This window comes from Pinus tabuliformis, chromosome 8, assembly GCF_031772625.1.
Source record: "Pinus tabuliformis cultivar Carrire ecotype Pingquan chromosome 8, CPIR1, whole genome shotgun sequence".
NCBI classification, from domain to species: Eukaryota; Viridiplantae; Streptophyta; class Pinopsida; order Pinales; family Pinaceae; genus Pinus; species Pinus tabuliformis.
In genome coordinates, this window is record NC_142294.1 from 566,201,743 (window position 1) to 566,214,223 (window position 12,481).

Below are 12,481 nucleotides of genomic sequence, written 5' to 3' on the forward strand. Positions count from 1 at the left end.
TGAATCTCGCAGTTTCTCCGAACATGCCTAGCGTGGCACCTTGCTCACGACACAATCCCCTACAACCATCCTTGGCTGCCATTTGAGGACAATCCTGCCGCCTCTTCTCTATTAGCTTGTAACGTGCCTCACGTTGTCTAGTGTTTCTCAACCTCCTAAAGCCTTTCCTCAACCATACTCCTAATGGTTGTTTACGCAGGCCTTCAAATGCACACAAGGAACCCTTGGTTCTTGTGGTAGATTTATTGTTCTGTCATTGGACTTTCACTCAACAACCAATCTGACAACTCTCTAGCAAGTTGTCTCTTTTCCTGACTCGACCACATAGCGCACATTCGCCTGATAACTTTAGCTCCTCACAACGTGCATTTTCCACAAGCTGCCATTGCTTGCCTGCACAACTCTCGACTTCCACTGCCAGAACAACGTATGATCCTGCGACCTTGTCTGTCGGCTATCAAACTTGTCAAAACACTCCTCTGCGAACTTGGTCTAGCGACTTGTGACTGGTGCTAATTTTCCACTGTTTTATGCTGATACAATCAATTTAGCCCAATCTTATCTTCATTTAGCAATCAAATTTAATCTTCCATTGACAAATAGCAATTGTAGATAGAACAATAAATGCAATGACAATAGAAGACAATCAAGAGCAATAACAAGAGACACCAAGATTGGTCAAAGACTAGGGAAAAGCCCTTTCAAATTCTTCTTCTTATTAGATTGTCATAAAATGTTCAACAAAGATATTACAATGATCCAATTCATCAACCAAGAGTCAAAGGTCAACAACTTTGACTTTCCAACAAATCAATATCCAAACTCCAAGAGATGAGCCCTGTCACCCACCACTTGTGGGTAGTATGCATAGGAGCAATTTTTTCTCCTAGGTGGCCCTCGGCCGGTAGCCAACAGCTCCTTGCAGCCACCAGATAGCTCGATGTGCCATTATCTCCACCACCTGAGCCGACCATGTGGTCCCTCGTCCATTTGTTATTATTGCATGTTTGAAGGTGGGCCTTTCGACCCCAAAGGTATGGCTTTTCATTGGTATAGTTGAGTTATTTTCTTTACTTATCATGGGCACTTTTGGGCATGGATTGGTGGGGGGATTCGGCAGAAAGAGTAGGCTAGATCTGTACTTTTGTCTCCACTGCCCAATTTCGTGGTTAGTCTTGTATCCTAGTCTCATGGAATCTCCTTTATTGACCATTAGCTTTAGGGTTGGCCCTACATGGGAAATCCAGATTTTGGTTGCGTGGTCTCGTTTCTCGACACCATATACATCACTCCCTTCCGCTCATTTCGACCCCATTCATCATTTTTGCCATCCAGGTCCACATGTGTCCATGGGGTCCACATAGGGTTAGCCTCCCCTTTCCCTTGTCCACACCTTGGGTTGGGCCTGGAACGATGCCCTAGAGGTTGATGCAACTAAAAAGAAAAGAAAAAGCATAATTTGGCCACTCTTAACAGGGAATGTACCACAAAATTCAAAAGATGGTCGGGACATACAAAGTTAGCACGTGGGCAAAAGCCAAGCATGAGCTCTACCCCTTATCCATGGCCATCACCCTGGTTCCTATGGGCCCTAGATGAGCCCCCTCCTGTTAAATTGTGAAACTAGGGTCAAATTCCACTTTGGACAACTCATTTGATGGAGATAATCATTGCATTGAATTCCTCTTTTCGAGAGGACAAAAATCGACTTTGAAGCACTCAATTCGGATAAGGAAAAGTGGATTTTTGAGGTCAAGCCCACAAATACAAAATTGTCAAGGTTGACCTTGGGTCAAATGACACATCTCATGGACAAAATGACACCCCTCAAGTTGCATATAAATACAAGTGCCCTCTTGCCTCATTTGGACATCACACAACACACATTCTTCTTCTCTCTTCAATTGTTTGGTTCATACAGGTTAAAGGAAACTCTATTCTTCTTCACATGTGTGAGGGTTTGGAGGCATTTTTGACTTCTCTCTTTGGCATCTTTGACTTTTGATGATTGGGCATTTGGTTTGGCTTGGTTTTCTTGGGTTTTGGATCTGATTAAGGAGGCCGAATTCAGTGAGGAAGGAAGGACGAAATTTTGAAGCAGCTAGACCACCTTTGACCAACGTTGACTTTTTTGTAGTTGAAGTTTGATTAGCATTGACCAAGGGTCAAAAAGAGATTTTTTACTTCGATTTTCTTAGAGAAGGCCTCTCCCCTCTGGCCGCATTTTTGGGCTCTAAAATCGAGGCATTTTGAGGAGTTTGACCCCTGTTGACCGTAGGTTTGACCGCCAAACATAATTGTACTTTTTCTCTCTCCATTGACCAAGTTGGACCGTAGTTTTTGGAGTTGTTTTGACTAATCCTTGACCAGCAAAAGAGGCCGTGTTGATTGGGTTTTGACTGAATTAAATTGAAGCAGATTTGACCATGATTTGACTACTGTTGATTTGAACTGGTTAGGGCAGTCAATTGTTGTTGACTTTTTGTAGATTCAACAGTTGACTAGATTTGACTCTTCCTCATCATTTTGACATTGGTATATTGATTTGACATAAGATTGATTGAATATTGTATATTGGTTTTGGATATTGGCTAGTCAAAGTTTGACTTTGACTCTTGGATGATGTACTTTCTCTGTTGAACATTTGAAGACAATCTAATAGAAGAAGATTTGCAAAGGGTTTTCCCCCTTGTGGGGTTTTTTCCTTGTCATTGACCAAATATTGCATCTCTTCTCTCTTGGCTATCTTTCTTCGTGCATTTGAATAATTGTTCTATCTACTATTGCTCTATTGTCATTGGTTAAATTGAAGAAGTGGAAATTGTTAAATTGGATGCTATTGGATATTGTTGAAGTAATAGTTGCAACATAAGACAATTGATGAAAAATTAACGCCTCCATCATTACGGAACCCATAATTGTCCCAACCCCTGGTGGGCAATGAAATGCCTCACCTCAAAAGGGGGTACCTACGGCTTCATCATACACATCACACTCTCATCCCCTGGAGCCTTGAGCAGTTATAAAAAAAATCATTTAAAGGCAAAAGACATATGAAGAAGGGTGGAAAAACAAAGGCCGGGGTAACTCATGTAACACGATTTGCTCCCTCCTACACTCATATACCCAGTTTGAGCTTCCCTTATTACAGTTATCCTTGTACCATGGCATGTGGCTTGGAGCATTACCCTTGATCCCCACTATGTTCCATCACTATATCATTTACCACTGGCCACCTGATGGATGTACCATGGACATGTCACCCCCCTTTAAAGTTTGAAACCACCTAATAGGGTCCTTGTTTAACCCCCTTGTTGAGCTTAAAGACATTTGTACATGCCAAAACCCACTATGGAAGGGCATGCCACCATGAAGTGCCCCATTGATTCCATGACTTGTAAGCTCTTTTACTTGATTATTCTAATGATTTGTTGTATTGGAGGGCAAGGGGACGCATTGGATCTTATGCAGGATTGCAGGTGGGTCTCTATTTGGGGCTTGGTCTCCCTATACAAGGTCTTAGCCCTCTAGAGGGCCACATTGGCACTTGTAGGGTGAGCGTTGAGAGCCATGGGCCTCCACCATAGCAGAGATTACTTCATGGATCCCCAACACTGCTCATTGATTGCTCGTGTTCCACCTTTTGGATGAGGATGATGCACCTGGTTCACCATGTCCAGTGGATTTCACACTTGCACCATACACTTGGCAGATGTTCCAGGGTCCAGATGAGGATGTGTCTCACTGCAGGAGACAAAGGAGAGCTTATGTCATCATCCTAGCCCTTACATATTGTTTAGGCATTTTCGATCCACTTGGAGACCCATGAGGATGTCCTTGTGCCCCCACACCTACTTGGGAGCACCACAACGACTTGCTTGGAAAACAAGGGGCCAATCACTTGTCCATTGTGTTTGGAGTCCATCCATTTTCTCACCATGGCACACTCTGGAGTTCATTAGGCCTCCTCAAAGGCCCAATGACTCATTTTATTGATCACTCTGCCCTCTTGAGAGACTTATTTTTATGTTCTTTAGCTATCTTGGTGGGCTTGCCACCAAAGGATGTTATTATTGCACATTATTTTGTTATTTGGGGCTTAATTAGGCCAATTAGGCAAATCGAACTCATTAGTGATGGTATAAATAGATGAGAGGTATTTCATTTCTCTCATCATCACTTGGATTGGGTTATTATCTCTTGGAATGAATTTTGATGTTTGGATTCTATCTTCTTGGTCATGGAGCTTCATTATTGGCATAATTTGATGATTGGATATACTCATTTGTACATGTAAGTAATCTTTTTCATGTTTACTCTTTTTATTTACTTTGTCACATGAATGTTGCTGGGATTTTCGCTATATAGGTCTGAAATACGCTGCTATTCTATGCGAAATTGTGGAAATTTTGGTCTTTTGAAGCATTGCTTCATTGCACGTGTCATGTATGAATGGGTGAATGATTCTAGAGGTTATCTTTGTTGAAAATACCTTGGTAAGTCATCAATTATTGCATATCGAAGTATAAAATCTTATTTTCACTATATAGGTCTGAAATTTACTGCCATTCTATGCGAAATTGTGGAATTTTTGGTCTTTTGGAGCGTTGCATCATTGCATGTGTCATGTATGAATGGGTGAATGTTTCTAGAGGTTATCTTTGTTGAAAATACCTTGATAAGTCATCAATTATTGCATATTGAACATATCGAACTATAAAATCTTCTGACAGCTGCTCTCATGCCCTAATTGCCATGTGAAGTTGTCTAAAGGTCTCCTTGAATGGGTATAGTCTCTCCAAATCACAAGTTCATCTTGAATCCATCTCTCCCAAAGGCAAGGCACTAATCCATCCACTGGTGGTCACCTAAACGCTTATTCTTCTTGCCTCTCCTCTCTCTTTCTAGGCCTAGCCGCCATAGGTCACCTAGGGCATTGAATAAATCTCATTGTAGCCATCAAAACACCTCGATTTTTGGTCCATAACTGCGCTAGGGTTTCCTCTAGAGGCCCTCCAAATTTGAAGCAATTCCGACAGTGGGATCCCGAGATATAACAAGACCTAGCTCGAGGACCATTTCTTGCCCTTGGTTTCCCTTGGCTAGTGTCCTCATCTGGATCATTGCATTTATTTCTCAAAAGAAAAGTTGTCCTTTGATCCTCTTCTCTTCCCTAATCAAGTCAAGCCCCTTCTTGGTTGATCAACTCCATATCTTTGACCTAATTCTGGGTCCACTTGGTCCTTTGTGGTCCCGCAACTTTATAACTCTGATTCTACAAAGATCACATAAAGGCCAATTCTCCACAAGGATTTTCAGGTCTAGGAAACCCCTTGACACGATATATTCCCAAACCCTAGTCTCAAGAATCCTCCTAGCCTTTCCTAGAGAGCATATCACCTTGCTTTTCAAGCAAGAAAGCCATATTATTGAGTCTCTCCTGTCAATGGGCCTTGGGAATCACCCTTCATCCTTTCATTGATCTGTTTATTCGTGATTCCTCATACTGGGTCTCCGCTCATCGGTGAAAGTTGGTAAAGAGTAGGGAGCCTTAGCTGAGGTGATAGTGGGCTATCGCTCCATTGTTGCCCCTTGACCTAGTAGTTGCTCTATAGGATCCCCTCCTAGGACCCCTGCTAGTTTGAGCGGTAACAAGCCCAAAAGTCAAATTTGGTCAAATTGTCAAATCTGTAATTATGGTCAAAGTCAACAGTAGTCAAAGATGCCCTAACCAATCACAAGCCAATGATCAAACAACCTCCAAAAGAATTTGGTCAAAGGTCAAAATATTCGACCTTCTAAGTAGGTCAAACCTCAATCAAAACAACCCCAAACAACTCGGTCAAACTTGGTCAACAAAGAGAAAGTTTGCGGTCAGATTTGTGGTCAAAGTGTGCGGTTAGATGCGGTCAAAATGCCCAGAAAACCTTGATCTTTGTGCCAAATACTGTGGGCTCCAAAAGCAGGTCCAAAAATGCTAAGTCAAACCATGTCAAACTATGCCCAATCTCCAAAAAGTCAATGCTGGTCAAAGGCTGATCAAAGACAGATTTGGGCCCTCTTGAAATCCTCTCTCTCCTACTTGCATGTGTGAAAAGAAGACCTACAATTTCAGATTGTACGAACCTCCAAAGAAGAAGAAGAAGATGTGTGGGATGTGTGTCCAAATGAGGTGCCATTGAGCTGTGTTTATAGGCGTTGGAGGAGACCCAATTTGTCTTTAAAGCCGACCAGTGCTTTTATGCACATGTGGGTTTTCACATGAGAAATATATTTTTCCTTGACCAAATTAAATTATTATAAGGGCAAAGAGGGTCTTCTCTGGATGAGGAAGGTTGTCCAAAGGAGGGAATTTGTCCATGTGCTGCCAAATTAACAATTGGAGGTAGCGTCTCGGTCTGACACACCTGCGCATAACAACCTTTGGCTAGTCTCCTCTCGGCCGAACAAATTCTCCACTGTGCGACAATTTTTTTTTGCTTTGCAGGTTCGATTTCGACTGTAGTAGCAACTGGTTGCTCGATTGTTGGTGGCATTGTGTCGTGGGCCAACCTGCCAGCAGCCCTGGCGGTGGCTCCCCCCGTGGCTGGTGGGTTATCGGCCTCCCACTCGTGCAGACCCTTTCCCCTTTTTTTCTTTATTACGGATTTTTTTTGCTCGTAAAAAAATTTCTGCCTGTAAAAAGATTATTCTCGGCCTAAAAAAAAGTGTCTCGCTGCCTATGATCCCAACCAACCTGGCTTTGGCGATCCGATATGAAATCAACACTTGTAATTCCAAGATCGATTTAGAGTTGGGGCTTTGATACCACGTTAGACTTTCCCATACCCAACGAATACACGACTAGATTCCTAACACAAAAAAATATAGCGAAAGCAAAAAATTACTTGATTTAAATCGCACACACATAAACAAATTTATGCCCAATCAATAGTTCTTCATTAATAAATTAATCACGAAACTTACTTGGGCTCTCATACCAGGGATAATGGCCCAACTGAGAAAATACAATACTAATGACCAGCCTCACTGCGCTCTCTCAGACCCAGCACACGCTCACTGAGAAGTCTCTCTCAATCTTGTGCTACTGTTGTGTCTTAGCCTCAACACTTAGGCTCAATTTACAACTTTCCAAAGCTAAGATTGACGGCCAAAATTAGCTTGTCAAGTTAACTGAAGATAAGTGACTTTACTTTAGTTAACTATCAGATCTTTAGCTTTCTTTACATTAACTCAAGTACAAGTCATAAATTTAGCTTGCTTTACAAGCACATCTCATGCATGTCACATGTAATACATTCACATGCGTGCAACTCACTTGCACACTCTCCATGTCACATGCAATCTCCTAAAGAGGCAAATCAAGGTCCTTCTAGTCAAAACACAAGACTAGAAGTACCTTCCGAGCTACACAACTCAACAAGTTTATTACCACCTATGAATCCCCATTGATATGAAGATGAGTTGTATTATGAAGAGAGGCAATTTGAAGAAGGAGCTTGAGGATGAAAGTTCTGCGAAATTGTTTGTTGCTGGTCCAATGTTGCAAGAGAATTTTATGAAGAAATTTTCCTTGAAGAATATTACCCCTTCCGCCCCTCCCATGGAAGGTGAGAGGGTTTCCGCACCATTGAAAAATACTCATGGACAATCCTTTTGAATCAAAGTGGTTGATGTGCGAATAATATTCGTTGGTTCAGGAGGAGGAGACATGTTATCTTGTAAAGCAAAGTTGTTTATGGCCACTTTTAAGAAGGATTGGCCTTGATTTTCGAAAATGACTTGGCTCATTTCAAGGCAGATCCCCCATGTTACAATTAAGGGAAGACCGTTATGGCTTATGATGTACAACTATCCAATTTTTTAAACAGTCTTCTATGGAATCTCCTTTCCAGTTATATGTGGGTCCTTCACGATCTTGTATTTCAAGCCATACAACTTGTGCAAAGGGGCATGTGATAAGAGATGTGCAATGGTTCCAAATTATGAGGAGCATAAGGGGCATTTGCTAGGGCCATTGAAGAATATTTTTTGTAGGATGTCCCAGGTTGGAGCCATGTTCCGAAGAAGGAGCCACATAAACAATTTTGTTTTCGGGGGGCTATTTAGCTTCCATAATGCTTTCTCCCGCCAAGGAGATTCTGGGGGATTCGAACTATGTGCCTACTGGAGGTATCCGAATTTTGAAGAGTATTCTCCATGAGGATTTTGGGACCAAATAAGGAGGTCTTCATCCATGGTGATATTTACCATCTTAAATTTCCAATACCAACTAGATTTATTTTCTTACGACAATTTAATTTATCCCCAAATTATTTTTTATTTACCCAAATAATAACTGAATCACCGAAAAATAAAATCACTGGTATCTTTAACTTCTAGAATTAAAAATATGCAGTAGAAATAAACTAGAGAGAACAATCACACATTTCAATAATTAATTAACCCACAAAAAATTCTCCATCATTTCATTATTTGGAAAATTTGGTTTTTTCGACCCACAAAGATACAAGGAGAAATACAATTTGGAACCTACATCTTGACTCCCTCAGAATGAATTCAACCCAGGTAAATCGGCCTCAAGGAAATTTGGCTCCAGATGAAATCACTCTTAAGAAATCGACCTCCAACAATTAGATCTGTGCCCTCCAACGATTTGATTTGTGCCTTGGCTCTAATACGCACTGGAAAAACCCTAGAACTCCAGCAACTCGATCTCCTCCAGACAAACAAGATCTCCTTTTGGCAACTTGGTCCTGCAATCTCCTCTAACTCGACCCTCCTGGATTCGCTCAAACCCACTTGTACTTCTACTCCTCTACGCATTGGTCATTGAGCCACTCACACTGCAGAGAGAATCGCTCTCTCTTGTGATGATTCGCTCACATACTTATGCTCTTCGTTGTGTCCTCACCTCCATTGCTAGCCTCCATTTATAACCTTCATTGAGTTCAAATCTCTAACCCCAATCTCCTCTCTAGAAGCATCTTGAATCTTTTTTCTAGAAACATCTTGAAGATTTCTTCTAGAAACATCTTGAAGATTTCTTCTAGAAACATCTTGAATCTTCCTTCTAGAAACATCTTGAAGATCAATGGTTGAGATTACTTATAACTCACTTAAGTAATTAAATTATTTCTCCTTACAAAATAACTCAATAGTCCATAATAATTAATTGACTTTAATTATTGTTTTTCTAAGTTAAACTTAGGAAAGAAGACATAAATCACTAGAAGAGGCAAATAATGTCTTCCATATGCTAAGACACCAAACAATTGTAGAAGACCTTCCGATGCTACTCACATCAACAGTCCCTCCTAGCAAGGAAGGGATTCTCCACCACCCCTAGCTTATTCCGATACTTCACAAACTCTCCCTTCACTAAAGGCTTCGTGAGAACATCTGCGACTTGCTCCTCTGTAGAAATGTACTGCAATCTCACAACACCCCTTTGGACCCTGGCTCTGATGAAGTGATATCTGATCTCAATATGCTTGGATCGATCATGAAATACATTATTCTTAGAAAGCTTAACGTAACTTTGATTATCATAGTGTATCATCGTTGGCCCCATCTGCAGATCAAATAATCTTGCAAGCATCTTGCAAAGCCACACTGCCTCACAACTCATCATACTCGCTACCGCGTACTCTACCTCTGCTGAACTGAGTGCCACCGACTGCTGCTTCTTGCTGAACTATGAGATCATGGCTGATCCCAAGCTGAAATAACATCTAGATGTGGACTTTCTGTCCACCACACTTCCTACCCAATCAAAATTTGTGTACCCCTGCAACTCCACTCCTCCAGCTCTGACATATCTTAGTCCAAAGTCTACTGTCCCATGCAAGTATCTCAGCACATGCTTCACTACCACCCAATGAACCTGTCTCGGCTCCACCATGAACTGGCTACGTGTATTCACAACAAAATATAAGGACCTTGTGATCGATGTCACAGATATAGGACCACATATATCGGAATTTACCAAGTCTAGCACACCCTTAGACCTGGTCTCACTATGAGGATATGCATTCTTGGCCTGCTTGCCAAGCACACACCCTTTACACACTCCATCCCGCTCCACTTGGATCTCTGGAAAACCAGTAACCATCCTCTGCACCATCGGAAGAGCTTTGTAGTGTAGGTGTCCCATCCTCCTATGCCAAATCTCGCTTTGGCTGTCACTCTCATGGATGAGAGCCTTCACCAGTTTTCCTCTCAACAGATAGAGATCTCTCTCCCTCCTACTGATCACTCGCTTCTTGCTGAAATCGGTCCCCTTCACCTCCCGTAAAGTTGACCTCCAGTCCTTTGTCTTCCATGGCCAAAATTGAAAGGAGATTCTTCTCCAGCTTTGCTACATATAACACTTCATTCACCTTCATGATGCCGCTTGAGTCCATCTGGAACTCAATACTCCCAGTACCCTCGACTGCATATTTGGCTTTGTCACCAAGCTCCACATTTACATCTTTGTGCCCCCTAATCATGCTGGTGAAGAAATGCCTCAATCTCGACATATGACGAGATGCTCCACTGTCCACGAACCAGACACATCTCGTGACAGTTCCAGAAAGGCAAGATACTAGGGAAAAGTTTTTATCAAACTTTTCCCCATTTCCTCCATTTGTGCAGTAGCAGTCTTGCGCTTTCCCTTCTTTTTGTTAGGACATAGACTGGAAAAATGCCCGATCTTATGACAAACAAAGCATTTAAATTTGCTCATGTCCTTTTCCTTCTTGCTCTGTGAAGATGCTTCTCCACTTTGGTTTTGCTTGGCCTTCTTTTTGCCCTTTTTTGCTTGTGCAACAAGAACAATTTCTTCATTCTCTTCACCACCCTATCGTTGCTCTTCGGTTAATGAATTTCCTTAGATCTTCTTTTGGGTGAAATCGTCCCATAGTTGGCTCCAATCAGGGAGTTGTTGACGAGCAAGAATCCCGTCCAGAAAAGTAGACCACTGTTTCACGCACCCCTTCAGAGCAACTTTGACCATCTTTGAATCATGCATAATTTTCCCCACAGCTGCAAGTTCATCATGAGCCTACTAGACCCTCGTGAGATAGGAAGTCATGTTCTCAAATTTGTCCATTTTATTGCTATTCAACTTTTCCCGCAACACCATTTTTCTATTCTCATTTGTACTTTGATAAAGACCGGTCAGAGCTACCCACATTTGTCTATTGGTATCCTTCCTTGATATGTGAGGAATTATATGATCCCTCATACCATCCAGAATTATGCAACTCGCTTTCATATCCTTGGTTCTATGTTCTGCTGCTTGTACTGGATCTGAAGGAACCTGCACATCTCTACTTACTAAATCCCAAAGATCATTCAACTTTGGAATCTAGGTAATTCACTCCTTCTAGGGGATGAAATTTGATACCCTGTCCAACCTGTCTTCATATCTCAAACTGTTTAATGATGTCATCTTCACAGATCAACCACGACCACAAAACCCAACTGCAAAATTTTTAGAAATAATTTTGTTGCTAGAAAAAGGAAAACTCTTTGCTGCAAACCCTCGTGATCTCAGATCTCTCTTTCAAAGTCTTCTAGACTGCTCTGATACCATGTTAAATTTCTAATACCAGCCAGATTTATTTTCTCACGACAATTTAATTTATCCCCGGTTTATTATTTATTTACCCAAATAATAACTGAATCACCAAAAAATAAAATCACTGATATCTTTAGCTTCTAGAATTAAAAATATGTAGTGGAAATAAACTAGAGAGATTAATCACACATTGCAAAAATTAATTAACCCACAAACAATTCTCCGTCATTTTATTATTCGGAAAATCCGGGTTTTTTTGACCCAGAGAGATACAAGGAGAAATACAATTTGGAACCTGCAACTTAGCTCCCTCAGAATGAATTCGGCCCAGGTAAATCAGCCTCGAGGAAATATACCTCTAGATGGAATCACTATGAAGAAATCGGCCTCCAGCAATTCGTTCTATGCCTTGTCTCTAATGTGCACTAGAAAAACTCCAACACCCTAGCAACTCAGCCTCCTCCAGACAAACTCAATTTCCTTCCGACAACTCGGCCCTGTAATCTCCCCTGACTCTGCCCTCCTAGATTTGCTCAAATCCACTTGCACTTCTCCTTCTCTACAAACTGGTCACTGAGCTACTTGCATTGCAGAGAGAATTGCTCTCTTGTGATGACTCACTCACACACTTGTGCTCTTCTTTGTGTCTTCACCTCCATTTATAATCTTCATCGAGTCTATATCTCTAACCCCAATCTCCTCTCTAGAAGCATCTTGAATATCATAGAAAAATCTAGAAGATTCTTTCTAGAAACATCTTGAATCTTCCTTCTAGAAACATCTGGAAGATTTCTTTTAGAAACATCTAGAATCTTCCTTTTAGAAACATTTTGAAGATTCCTTCTGGAAACATCTTGAAGATCAACGGTTGAGATTATTTCTGAGTCACTTAAATAATTAAATTAGTTATCCTTA

General features: G+C 41.3%; 1 protein-coding gene across 2 annotated transcripts in view; it reads left to right on the forward strand.

Annotated features, from left to right (window-relative positions):
• The window catches only part of PPH (pheophytinase), a 54,275-nt gene that overhangs the window by 3,646 nt on the left and 38,148 nt on the right, over nucleotides 1-12,481 (forward strand). The gene's annotated exons all lie outside the window — the stretch shown is intronic.